The sequence below is a fragment of the Symphalangus syndactylus genome, chromosome 15 (genome assembly GCF_028878055.3).
Source record: "Symphalangus syndactylus isolate Jambi chromosome 15, NHGRI_mSymSyn1-v2.1_pri, whole genome shotgun sequence".
In the NCBI taxonomy this organism is placed as follows: domain Eukaryota; kingdom Metazoa; phylum Chordata; class Mammalia; order Primates; family Hylobatidae; genus Symphalangus; species Symphalangus syndactylus.
In genome coordinates this window covers 21,555,181-21,567,718 of record NC_072437.2, presented here as the reverse complement: position 1 = coordinate 21,567,718, position 12,538 = coordinate 21,555,181, and the positions used below count along the sequence as shown (strand labels likewise).

General features: G+C 41.3%; 1 protein-coding gene across 5 annotated transcripts in view; it reads left to right on the top strand.

Annotated features, from left to right (window-relative positions):
* The window catches only part of UBAC2 (UBA domain containing 2), a 182,734-nt gene that overhangs the window by 19,490 nt on the left and 150,706 nt on the right, over nucleotides 1-12,538 (top strand). Inside the window, exon 1 of one of the 5 annotated variants that reach the window (XM_063618966.1) lies at nucleotides 9,183-9,257. The exons of the other annotated variants lie outside the window; for them this stretch is intronic. The gene's annotated coding sequence lies outside the window, so the exon portion shown is untranslated. Of the gene's footprint in view, nucleotides 1-9,182; nucleotides 9,258-12,538 lie in introns of those variants that run through there. 5 annotated transcript variants of the gene reach the window in all.

Genomic DNA, 12,538 nt, shown 5'->3' with positions numbered 1-12,538 from the left:
AGCAGTAAGTGGTCAGTTTAGCCTTATGGATTGATGACAAATTGGTTTCATAGAATAAGCAGTAATTGGGCAGGATGAGAATGGTTTCATAGTATACTATAACTTGTTGATATGGTAAATTACATTGATTTGCTTTGCATTCCCAGGATAAGCTTTATTTGGTCATGATGTATTCTTTTTATATAATGCCAGGTTTGATTTACTGATGTTTTATTGAAAATTTTGCATCTGTTAATATGTTCATAAAGTATATTGGTCTATTTTTTGCCTTTTAATATCTTTGTCTGGCTTTGCTAACAGTGTAACATTGGCTTCATAACATGAGTTGGAAAGTGTTTTCTATTTTTCCATGTTGTAACAGAGTTTGTATAGAATTGGTATTTAAATGCTTGGTAGAATTCTCCCCCGAAGCCATCAGGCTTGGAGTTTTCTTTGTTGGAAGCCTTTTAACTATAAATTCAATTTCATAATATCTATAGGACTTTTTAATTTACCCATTTCTTCTTGAATGAGCTTTGGTAGTTTGTGTCTTCCAAGGAGTTTGCCTGTTTCATCTAAGTTATCAAATTTATGGGCATAAAGTATTTCCTAACATTCCCTTTCAAAGAAAAATTTAGTTGTGATAAGAAATTTTAGTAGTGATGGCCGGGCGCGGTGGCTCACGCTTGTAATCCCAGCACTTTGGGAGGCCGAGGCGGGCGGATCACGAGGTCAGGAGATCGAGACCACGGTGAAACCCCGTCTCTACTAAAAATAAAAAAATTAGCCGGGTGTGGTGGCGGGCGCCTGTAGTCCCAGCTACTCGGAGAGGCTGAGGCAGGAGAATGGCGTGAACCCGGGAGGCGGAGCTTGCAGTGAGCCGAGATTGCGCCACTGCACTCCAGCATGGGCGACAGAGCGAGACTCCGTCTCAAAAAAAAAAAAAAAAAAAAAAGAAATTTTAGTAGTGATGAGAAATACATAACATAAAACTTACTATTTTAACTATTTTTAAGTGCATAGTTCAGTGACATTAAGTACATTCACATTGTTGTGCAACTTCTTACTATCCTTTTAATGTCTCTGGGATCAGTAGAGATGCCCCCTCTTTATTCCTGATATTGATAATTGTGTCTTCTCTCTTTTTGTCCTGATGATTTCTGCTAGAAGTGTATCAGTTTTATTGATCTCAAAGAACCAGCTTTGAGTTTCATTGATTTGTCTCTATATAGTTTGGTTTTTCCATTTCATTGATTTCTACTCTTAATTATTTCTTTATATCTGCTTGCTTTGGTTTTAATTTGCTCTTCTTTCTCTTTTTTTTTTTTTTTTAAGATTGTAACCTACACCATTATTTGAGACCTTTTTTCTTCCTAATATAAGCATTTTTATGCTACATTTTCCCCTCTAAGCATTGCTTTATCTGCAGTCCACAAATTTTGCTTGGTTGTGCTTCATTTTTTATTCTATTTTAAATATACTCTAATTTCCTTTGTGACTTCCTCTTTGACCCAGATATTGTTTAGAAATGTGTTGTTGAGTTTTCACATATTTGGGGGATTTTCCATCTTTCTGTTGTTGGCTTCTAATTTTTTTGTGGCCAAGGAACATGCTTTATATGACTTTAATTCCTTTAAATTTTTTGAGGACTCTTTTATGCCCAGAATATAGTCTATTTTAGTGAATGCTCCATATGCACTTGAAAAAATGTGTAACTTGCTGTTGTTGAGTGGAGTGTTCTATAAATGTCAATCAGGCCAAATTGGTTGATAATGTTTTTCAGGTCTTGTATATCCTTACTGATTTTACTAGTCAGCTTGGGCTGCCATAACAAAATACCACAGACTGGGTGGCTTAAGGAACAGAAATTAATTTTCTCACAGACCCAGAAGCTAGAAGTCCAAGCTCAGGGTTTTGACAGGTTTGGTTTCTCCTGGGGCCTTGCAGGAGCCTGCTGGCTTCTAGCTGTGTCATCACATGGTCTTTCCTTTGTGTGTGCAAGCATCCCTGGGTCCCTCCCTTATAAAGACATGTCACATTGAATTAGGGCTCCATCTATCCTTACTACCTCACTTAACCTTAATTACCTCTTTAAAGGGCCTATCTCCAAACATAGTCAACATAGAGCTTCAACATACAAATTTTAGGAGGAAACATTCAGTCCATAACAGTGATTTTCTGTTTACTTGTATTTTCCATTACTGTGAGAAGAGTGCTGAATTCTCCAACTATATTTGTGGATTTATCTACGTCCCATTTCAGTTCTATTAACTTTTGCTTCATTGAAGTCCTTTCTCAGCTCTCAGATTCTATGATTCACTGTGCACCCCCCACCCAATGTTTTAATTATGAAAAATTTCAAACATGCCACAAAGTAGAAAGAGGGGTACACTGAACACCCATATACCCACCACCTAGATTCTACAATTAACATTTTACTATGTTGGCTTTAGCAAATATCGATCCCTCTATTTATTTGATCAGTACCATATTATTTTTTAAAATGCATTTCAAAGTAAATTATAGTCACATTTTCTCTAAGCACTTAAATTGCATTGTTATTAACTAGAGTTTAATAATTATTTAAAGGTTTTTTTTGAGTTAAAATTTTTACGTAGTAAAAGTACAAATCTTGAGTTGATGAGTGAATCTTGTTGTCTATAATGAGACTGTATACTTATCCTGTGATGTGCAACTTTTTGGATATTTGTGTATTATTGCTTTCCACATAGGTTTTTGAGATCTGATTTTTGCTCATCTTGAGAGGAATACTTAATGGTAATTATCAGATCTGTATTTTTAGGGGTTTGTTTGGTCCTGGACAGAATTAAAATGGCTATGTAAATAGGGTCAGTTATTAGTTCAGTAAATATTTGCTTATATTTAGTTTTAATTTTTAATTGTGGTAAAATGTACGCAATATAAAATGTACAACCTTAACTATTTTTGTGTATAGTCCAGTAGTATTAAGTACGTTCATATTGTGCAGCCGATGTCTATAACTCTTCTCACCTTGCAGAACTGAAACTCTGTACCCATTAAACAACTTCGCATTTCCCCCTTCCTCCCCCTGCGGTACCCTGCCTCTGGCAACCACTTTTCTACTTTCTGCCTCTGTGAATTTTATTACTCTAGGTACTGCAAATAAGTGGAATCATATAATATTTATCTTTTTGTGACTGGCTTATTTCACATGGCATAATGTCCTCAAGGTTCATGCATGTTGTTGCATGTGCGAGTTTCCTTCCTTTTTAAGGCTGAATTAAATTCCATTATATGTGTATGCCACATTTTGTTTACCCGTTTATCCATTCATCTGCCAGTGGACACTTGGGTTGCTCCTGCCAGTATGTGAGCACCTCCTTCACATCACTCCCCTTTTGTTTAACAAACACTCTTGACTGCCTTTATGTGCCAGGTCCTATTAGAGGCATGAGGGATGCTGCAACAGGGAATGTACCAGACAAAGCTGCTGCCCTAAATAAGCTTGTGTTCTAGTGGAGACTGAAGATGGGGGGATGGACAATAGACCAAGAAACATATTTCCTTGATTCTAAAATGCATTTATTCCCACGTTTTAATGATTCTAAAATTGGAACATGCCTTATAATTGATGACGTCTTAGAATTATATTTGGCAGCGTTTATTTTTTAGTGGCACTAAAAATAATATGATTCTATTGAATCATAGAGTTGATGAATCACTATTAAATCCACTGTTAAGTGCTATGAAAAAAGCAGGACAAAGGATAAGGTGACATTTGAGCACAGCACATGTTTAGTTGATATGTTTTCATAGCAGGACTTCATCCCTGAAGGAGGCAGTGTGTTGATTCACATTTGGCACAAACTCTGACCCCACTGTGAGCTGGTAGCACTTTGCAGACTGGTTATTTTGAGTGGCACTGGTAGAGAGGAGAGAGAGACCTGGCAGGTGAAGGCTTGGGAGAGCATGTTGCAAGATGGGCCCAGATCTTGTAGGTAGGAAAGACAACATGTTAGTAACTTAGGGCCATCTCAGTAACTGCCAACAGTTCTTCCAGTTGTCCAGAACAAAACTTAGTTTTATTCTTGACTTCTCCATCTGCCCATACACCCAGTTAGTCAGCATATCCTGCCTGCAATACCTTCACAACATATCCCAGTTCCGACCTCCCCCTTCATCTCCACCTCCACCCTGCTGGTTTGAACATCCTCCTTTCTTCCCTGGATTCTCTAACAGCCTTCTAACTGGTCTGCTGTCTTCCACCGTTGCCTTGCTGTAATTTCTTCTCAATTTAGCAACCAAAGTGATCATTCAAAAACATGTCCAACCATGTTATTCCTCTACTTAGACCTCCCCAAAGCACCCTGTCACATCCAGAGGAAAGGTTAAAGTCCTCATGATGGCCTGTAGGGCTCTGGACCATTCCCCTCACCGCCACTTGTTTGACGTTAGCTCCCTCCATGTCTGCCTTGTGCTCATTCTGCTTTTGCCAGTTGGCAGCCTTATCGTCTCTTAATCATGTTGAGCATGTTTTCAACTCAGAGCATGTGTACTTGCTTTTTTTTCCTCCAGAATCACCCTTCCCTCAGATATCTGCAAGGCCTACATCTTCAGGTCTCTGCCCAAATCCACATTACAAGAAGGTTTTCCCTAACCAGGTTGGATAAGACGGCACCCCTTGGCCGGGCGCGGTGGCTCATGTCTGTAATCCCAGCACTTTGGGAGGCCAAGGAGGGCGGATCACCTGAGGCCAGGAGTTCGAGACCAGCCTGACCAACACGGAGAAACCCAATCTCTACTAAAAATACAATATTAGCCAGGCGTGGTGGTGCATGCCTGTAATCCCAGCTACTCGGGAGGCTGAGACAGGAGAATCCCTTGAACCCAGGAAGCGGAGGTTGCAATGAGCCAAGATTGTGCCATTGCACTCCAGCCTGGACAACAAGAGCAAAACTCCATCTCAAAAAAAAAAAAAAAAAAAAAAAAAGACGGCACCCCTCCTTCCCCAGTTATGCTGCGGTAGCAAACAACTCTGAAATATCAGGAACCCGAGACAAGGCTTGCATCTCACTGGTGTTCCATCTCCACTGCTAGTTACCTAGGAGGGGTCCACTCCGCACTGTCGTCAGCCCTGGGAGCTGGCTGATAGGGTAACCACCATCTTGCACATTGGCAGATGAAAAGAGCAAGAATGATTCCCTGGTCTTAAAGGGTCCTCCTGGAAGTGACATAGCTTTCATTTACTTGGCCAGAGCAAGTCACATTGCCATGCCTTACTTCATTTGGGAGTGGGGGTGGGGAGCAGTCCTACCATGTGTTTGGGAAGAGACGGGAAATATGTGGTAAATAACAAAGCCACAGGTTGTATTTTCCCTAGTTCATTTCTCGTAGGATTTATTTCCATCTGACATAATGTATATCTACCTTGTTTTGTTTGTTGTTGTTTTTCTGTCCTGTCTAGACTCTAAACCACAAGGCTAGGGACTTTGTCCACAGTTTATTGCTATGCCTCAGGACCTAGAATAATGCATGGTACAGGTGGATGCCTACTCATATTTAGAGAATAATTGAGAATACCAAAGCAAACCATTCATTTATTCATTTGGTGCATGTGTTGGGAGTTTGGTATTCAAGTTGGGAGTGTGAATTAGGGAGGTTTGAGGAGAGAGGAAGAGATGGTGTGAGATAAGAAGTTGTAGAGCAGATATACTCGAGAAAATCAGTGGAAATGCTGGTCAGTGGAGAGTGTCACCTTGAGACTTGAGACCAAGAATTTATGGTGAAATCTTGTAGCTCAGCTGGGTGACTTTCTTGAGTCATGTTGAGTTGCTCAGAAGCTGGCAAGGAAGAGGAAGGAATGATGGGGTCCACTGCACAAGGACAGGTGGAAACTCAAGTTGAAGGAAACATGGATCAAGCTGCCCCTTGCACTTACATCACCCCTGCTCCATCTGCAGTCCTGTCAGAGTCACAAAGGAGCTTGCCTTTAATGGGGGAAGCCTGGAGTGTTGTGATGGTGCTGGTGGTAGGAGCAATATTCTCTATATTCATTCTTTTTTTTTTTTTTTTTGATACAGAATCTCGCTTTGTTGCCCAGGCTGGAGTGCAATGGCACAATCTCGGCTCACTGCAACCTCCACCTCCTGGGTTCAAGTGATTCTCCTGCCTCAGCCTCCTGAATAGCTGGGATTACAGGCGCCCCCCACCCCACCATGCCCAGCTAATTTTTGTGTTTTTAGTAGTAACAGGGCTTCACGATGTTGGCCAGGCTAGTCTCAAACTCCTGACCTCAAGTGATCTGCCCGACTTGGCCTCTCAAAGTGCTGGGATTATAGGCATGAGCCATTGTGCCCAGCCCCTATATTCATTCTTTTATTTCATTTTCTTCTCGTAACACTTTTGAGGTAGGTTCTCATCTCCATTTTACAGGTGAGGAAAATTGAGGCTGAAATGGCTCAAGAAAGGATTTAGGTTGGTTAGGCTCATAGTCATGGTGCTGTCTTCTACTTTTGAATTACTAGGCAATGAGGAACTCGGTTAGATTTTAGATTCCGTGGAGCCTTGTTTGCATTTTGGTCATGAAGAAAGTATGCAACCACTTTACTAATGGTTCCAGTTTAGATGCTTACGAGACCTTACCAGAGAGGAAATAGTTGGGCTATTTTTATATGCTTAAACGAGTACAATAACCACAATGTCAACTGTAACTGGTAAATTCGCCCCCAGGGAATTTCTTATGAATAAGATGAAGGTGCACCTCACAGAATCTGAGAATGTCCCCATCAGTGAGGCTTTTCTGTGATCTTGGCTGTTAATGCTCTGGACGTTTCATCTGTGCAAGGGATGGTGCTAGGCTTTATGGTGGATGTAGCAAAGAGTAAGGCATGTGGCCTCCCTTCAGGAATCTTTATTGTAGTTGGGATAGCAAAACTGTACAAACCCTGGCTGCTCATAGTAGTGTGTGGGAATGAGGGTGCCGAGTGGGGGAAAAGCCCTTCAGGCTAAAATGGTTCACTCAGGCTGATGGAGGAAAGTAGAAACAACTGTAATTTGAAGGCTGCATAAGATTTAGATAAGGGAGTATCTGTGCTAATAAGGAAGGCATTGATGATATTGGAGATTTAAGTCTGGAAAAGTTTTCCAAAGACACTGAAACAGAAAGCAACATGTTCAGGAGGTAGTGAGCTGTGCAGTTTGATTGCAGCAAAGGCTCCTGAGAACAAAGCAATGGAGGTTGTGCTGGAGAGGCAGGAGGCCCAGAATGTAGGGAGGTCTGGACAACCAGGGACAGTGACTTGTCATTTGAGCTTGAAGGTCATACCAAAGTGACCACATTGCAGCCTCGTTTTAGGAAAGAGTATATACAAACACACACAGATAGTCCTTGCTTTGCAAGGTGATGCAGGACTGTAAAAATGACTGTGCAAGTTGAAACCAGGCAAAGCTATTTTAATAATCAATGGGGAAAATTTGGATTGTTCTGTGACTTTTAAAAATCTTTGTTGAAAGAATGTTAAAACTTTAGACTTTCTCTTACAAATGTATAGTTATAAATGCATAGGGAAATGAAAAAATAGTAAAACAGCATACTGTAATTTATTAAAAACATTAGCGACATTGAGAATTCAAGTGTTTTATTTCTTTGTAAGAAACTTACCAAGAGCAGTTTGAACAGTGTTTGCCTTCTTCCTGTTGTGTAACTTATAAGGAGTATCTATCTTAAACCTTGTGAATTGTCATACACCTTTCTGAGTTTGGCTGAGTTTCCATTATTTTATTCTCTTTGCTTTCAATGTGACAAAATATCTCTGATAGTTTCCTTAATATGTAGATTTTTGCCAGCATCATTTCCTCAGGGACATCATAATCACTGTTTTAGTGTACTATTGCTTCTCTAACAAATTATCGCAAACGTGATGGTTTAAAACAAAAGAAATATGGCCAGGCGCGGTGGCTCATGCCTGTAATCCTAGCACTTTGGGAGGCAGAGGCGGGCAGATTGCCTGAGCTCAGGAGTTTGAGACCAGTCTGGGCAACATGACAAAACCCTGTCTTTACTAAAAATACAAAAACATTAGCTGGGCGTGGTGGCGTGCGCCTGTAGTCCTAGCTACTTGGGAGGCTGAGGGATGAGAATCGCTTGAACCTGGGAGGCACCAGAGGTTGCAGTGAACTGAGATCACGCCAGTGCACTCCAGCCTGGGCAACAGAATGAGACTCTGTCTCCTCAATAAATAAATAAATAAATAAATAAATACATAAAACAAAATAAATTTATTATTCTACAGTTTGAAGGCCAGAAATCCAAAATGGATCTCACTGGGATAAAATCAGGGTGTCAGCATGGCTGCATTTCTTTTGGAAGCTCTGAGAAGGAATCTGTTTCTTCACCTTTTGTAGCTTTTTGAGGCAGCTCACATTTCTTGACTCATGACCCAATTTTATCTTCAAAGCCAAGGGTGACTGGTGGACTCTTTCTTACACATTGTCACTCTGAAACTTACTCTCCTGCCTCCCTCTTGCACTTAAAAGGACTCCTGTGGGCTGGTCGCAGCGGCTCACGCTTGTAATCCTAGCACTTTGGGAGCCTGAGGTGGGTGGGTCATGAGGTCAGGAGTCTGAGACCAGCCTGGCCAATATGGTGAACCCCGTTTCTACTAAAAATACAAAAATTAGCTGGATGTGGTGGCACACGCCTGTAGTCCCAGCTACTCAGGGGGCTGAGGCAGGAGAATCACTAAACCTGGTAGGTGGAGGTTGCAGTGAGCCAAGATTGTGCCACTGTACTCCAGCCTGGGCGACAGAGGAAGACTCCGTCTCAAAAAAAAAAAAAAAAAAAAAAAAAAAAAAACTTGCGATTGCATCGAATCCAGCTGGATATCTTGGATAATGTCATCTCAAGGACATCTGATTAGCAACCTCAATTCTGTCTGCAACCTTAACTCCCCCTTGCTGTGTAACCCAACATAGTCACAGGTTCTGGGGATTAGGATGTGGACCTCCTTGGGGAGCCAGTTTTCTATCACAGTCACCTTCCTGTTGATAAGTTCACCTTCACTGAGTTTCTCTAGCTGCCCACCTTGAATGGTGGCAGTGTCAACATTCCTGTGGTTTGATATTTCTTTTATAACCTGATAACATTTGATTCATATTTCACTTCCAGCACTATTACTTTTGGTTTCTTTGCTGTATACTTTTTTTTTTTTTTTTGAGATGGAGTTTCTCCCTGTCGTCCAGGCTGGAATACAATGGTGTGATCTCGGCTTACTGCAGTCTCTGTCTCCTGGGTTCAAGTGAGTCTCCCACCTCAGCCTCCCGAGTAGCTGGGACTACAGGCGTGCTACCACGCCCAGCTACTTTTTATATTTTTAGTGAAGACGGGGTTTCCCCATGTTGACCAGGCTGGTCTCAAACTCCTGACCTTAAGTGATCCACCCATCTCGGCCTCCCAAAGAGCTGGGATTATAGATGTGAGCCACCACGCCTGGCTCTCTTTGTTGTATACTTTCATCTTTATTGACTAGTTCCCTCTTTTGATTATCTATTTTTGTAAAATGTCACATGAATTTATCATTGGAAGATGAGGCAACACAACTACATACTTTACTGTCTGTGCATGAATGGAATAACAGCTGCCCAGTGACAAGTCACTGACAGACTTGGAAAGAAGTGACATACATGATTGGTCGCTGATCATAAGGTCATAATGCACGACTTATTGACATAATGATCTATGTACTGAAGAGCTGGTGGTGGTTTACCAAATCATGGTAACTGAAGTCTGTGCCTATCAGAGCTATGCAGAAATGAGGAACTGCCAGTGTGTGTATTTTTGTACCATGTCTACATGTGTATTTATATAGGTTAACGTGTGTTACTTGTTTTTTAAAAAAGAAAATGGGGAGTTAAGCTAGAAACTATTAGAAGTGTGTATCTATGGGAGTGGGTTGGGGGTATGGGATAGAGGGGATAAATAACTGAAGTGAAAGTAAACCTTTGTTTTTCATGGTTTTGGTTTTTGAACAATATAAATATTTAACATATTCAAAAATTTTAACGGAGAAAGGAGCAAACTTTAATATTGAGTGTAAACAGAAATAAACAAATCTCTGTGTTATAACCACTAGGGAAAAGAATTATTTCAAGTAGCTTTTGAACACAAGACCCTGCCCATCCTTAGTTGAGATATACATATATATATATATACACACACACATACTCTAAGGACCAAAAGAAAAAAAAAGACTTCAATGGTATCTTAAACTTTGCCCAGTGGGCTTAATAAATAGTTTATTGTTTGTAATGATATGGATACTGTAATATTAAAATTTTTTGTATAACCTAGGATAAAGCAAGCAGGTAACTATTAATATTTAAGAGAGAAAAGACAGAAATGCAAAGAGCTTAGGAAAAAGCACTGTAGGCCAGGCATGGTGGCTCACGGCTGTAATCCCAGCACTTTGGGAGGCCGAGGCGAGCAGATCACTTGAGCTCAGGAGTTCAAGACCAGCCTGGGCCACATGGCAAAACCCTGTCTCTACAAAAAAAAAAAAAAAATGGCCGGTCGTGGTGCCTTGCCCTTGTAGTCCCAGCTACTTCGGAGGCTGAGGCAGGAGGATTGCTTGAGCCTAGGAGGTGGAGGTTGCAGTCAGCTGAGATCATGCCATTGCACTCTAGCCTAGGCAACACAAGAAGCCCCTATCTCAAAAAAAGAAAAGAAAAATAGCACCGTAGCACCGTAGTGTTAAATTGTTAAATTTGAATTGGAAGTATCATTATGAATCATGATTTCAAAAATATATTTTCTAGCTCTGATTACTGAAAGAGCTAGAAGCATTGGGACCCAAAATTACAGAATTACAGTGAGCACATCTAATACCCAGATTTGGTTTCTTTTTTTTTTTTTTTTTTTTTTTTTTGAGACAAAGTCTTACTGTGTTGCCCAAGCTGGAGTGCAGTGGTGCGATCTTGGCTCACTGCAACCTCTGCCCCCACCGGGTTCAAGTGATTCTCCTGCCTCAGCCTCCCAAGTAGCTGGGACTACAGGCACGCACCACCATGCCTGGCTAATTTTTGTATTTTTGGTAGAGACAGGGTTTCACTATGTTGGCCAGGCTGGTCTTGAACTCCTGACCTCATGACCTTGCTCGCCTCGGTCTCCCAAAGTGCTGGGATTATAGGCATCAGCCACTGCACCCGGCCTCAGATTTGGTTTCTAAAGACCATTTCCCAACATTCCCTAACAGGGATCCTTAGAGAAATTCTAGGTCTTGGGCAGGGTGGGTACGGGTGAGCCTAAAGCAAGGAAGACAAATGGGTAGGTGGGGCAGCCAGAGCAGGCATTGAGGGCCATGGTTGAAAGGCCATAGGAGCTGGTCAAAGGTCTTCCACCTGGACAGTTGGAATGTTGGAAAAAGAATGCAACTGATTGTAACACATTGACTAAGTAAAAATCCATGAGTGTAGAGTGATACCGAGATACAAGGAGAATGAAGACAGAAGGCCAGCTAAGAAATAGAAAAGTAATGACAGAATTATCAAAATTATCATTATGTAACCCCTAGTGTAAGTCTTAATTGTAAACTTTTTCACAGTAAAAGGATGGGAGGAAACAACTATATTAAGAGAAAAAAAAGGCAATGTTTTTGGTTCCTGATGAAGCTTAAGTGTTTCATTATTTGATGGAAATCTCAGCCATGTTTTTGTAACCAAATCTGCTGGTACCACTTGACTTTTCAAGACTAGTCTTTTGATACTATGAATATTACAGGGTTATTATTTTATTATTATTATTTTTTTTTCAGTTGCAGGATTTAATAGAGTGAAAACAGAGCTCCCATACAAAGGGAGGTATAGGGTTATTATATAAAGTAATTATTTCCAAGGAAAGCATGTTATTTCAGCTGTTTTCCTAGATTGAGATTCACTTTATTTTTCTGAGTCCCCGTCATGGGCCGGACACTGTGCTAGCCATTTCTTTTTTTTTTTTTTTTTTGAGGTGGATTCTTGCTCTGTTGCCCAGGCTGGAGTGCAGTGGTACAATCTCGGCTCACTGCAACCATCACCTTCCAGGTTCAAGCGATTCAAGCGATTCTCCCGCCTCAGCCTCCCAAGTGGGATTATAGGCGCTTGCCACCACGCCCAGCTAATTTTTTTGTATTTTTAGTAGAGATGGGGTTTCGCCATGTTGGCCGGGCTGGTCTCAAACTCCTGACCTCAGGTGATCTGCCCGCCTCGGCCTCTCAAAGTGCTGGGATTACAGGCGTGAGCCACCGTGCCCGGCCTGTGCTAGCCATTTCTACATGCATTACCTCATTCTTAGCATAACCCTGAGAATTAGGTCAGATGAGGTGACTGAAGCTCAGAGAGCTCAGATACTGCGTCCAACGACAAGCATCAGTAAGTGTGAAAATGAAGGTTCAAGGCCAAGTCTTCTGGGCCCCAGGTCCCTTCCCTTCTCATAGCTCTTGTTCTGTCCCATGGATTAGCTCAGCAAGTAGCTTCAGGGGCTTGTTTTCAGGGTCTATGAGAGAGGAAGGCATGAAAACACAAAGGTGGAACCAAGGAAGACCAG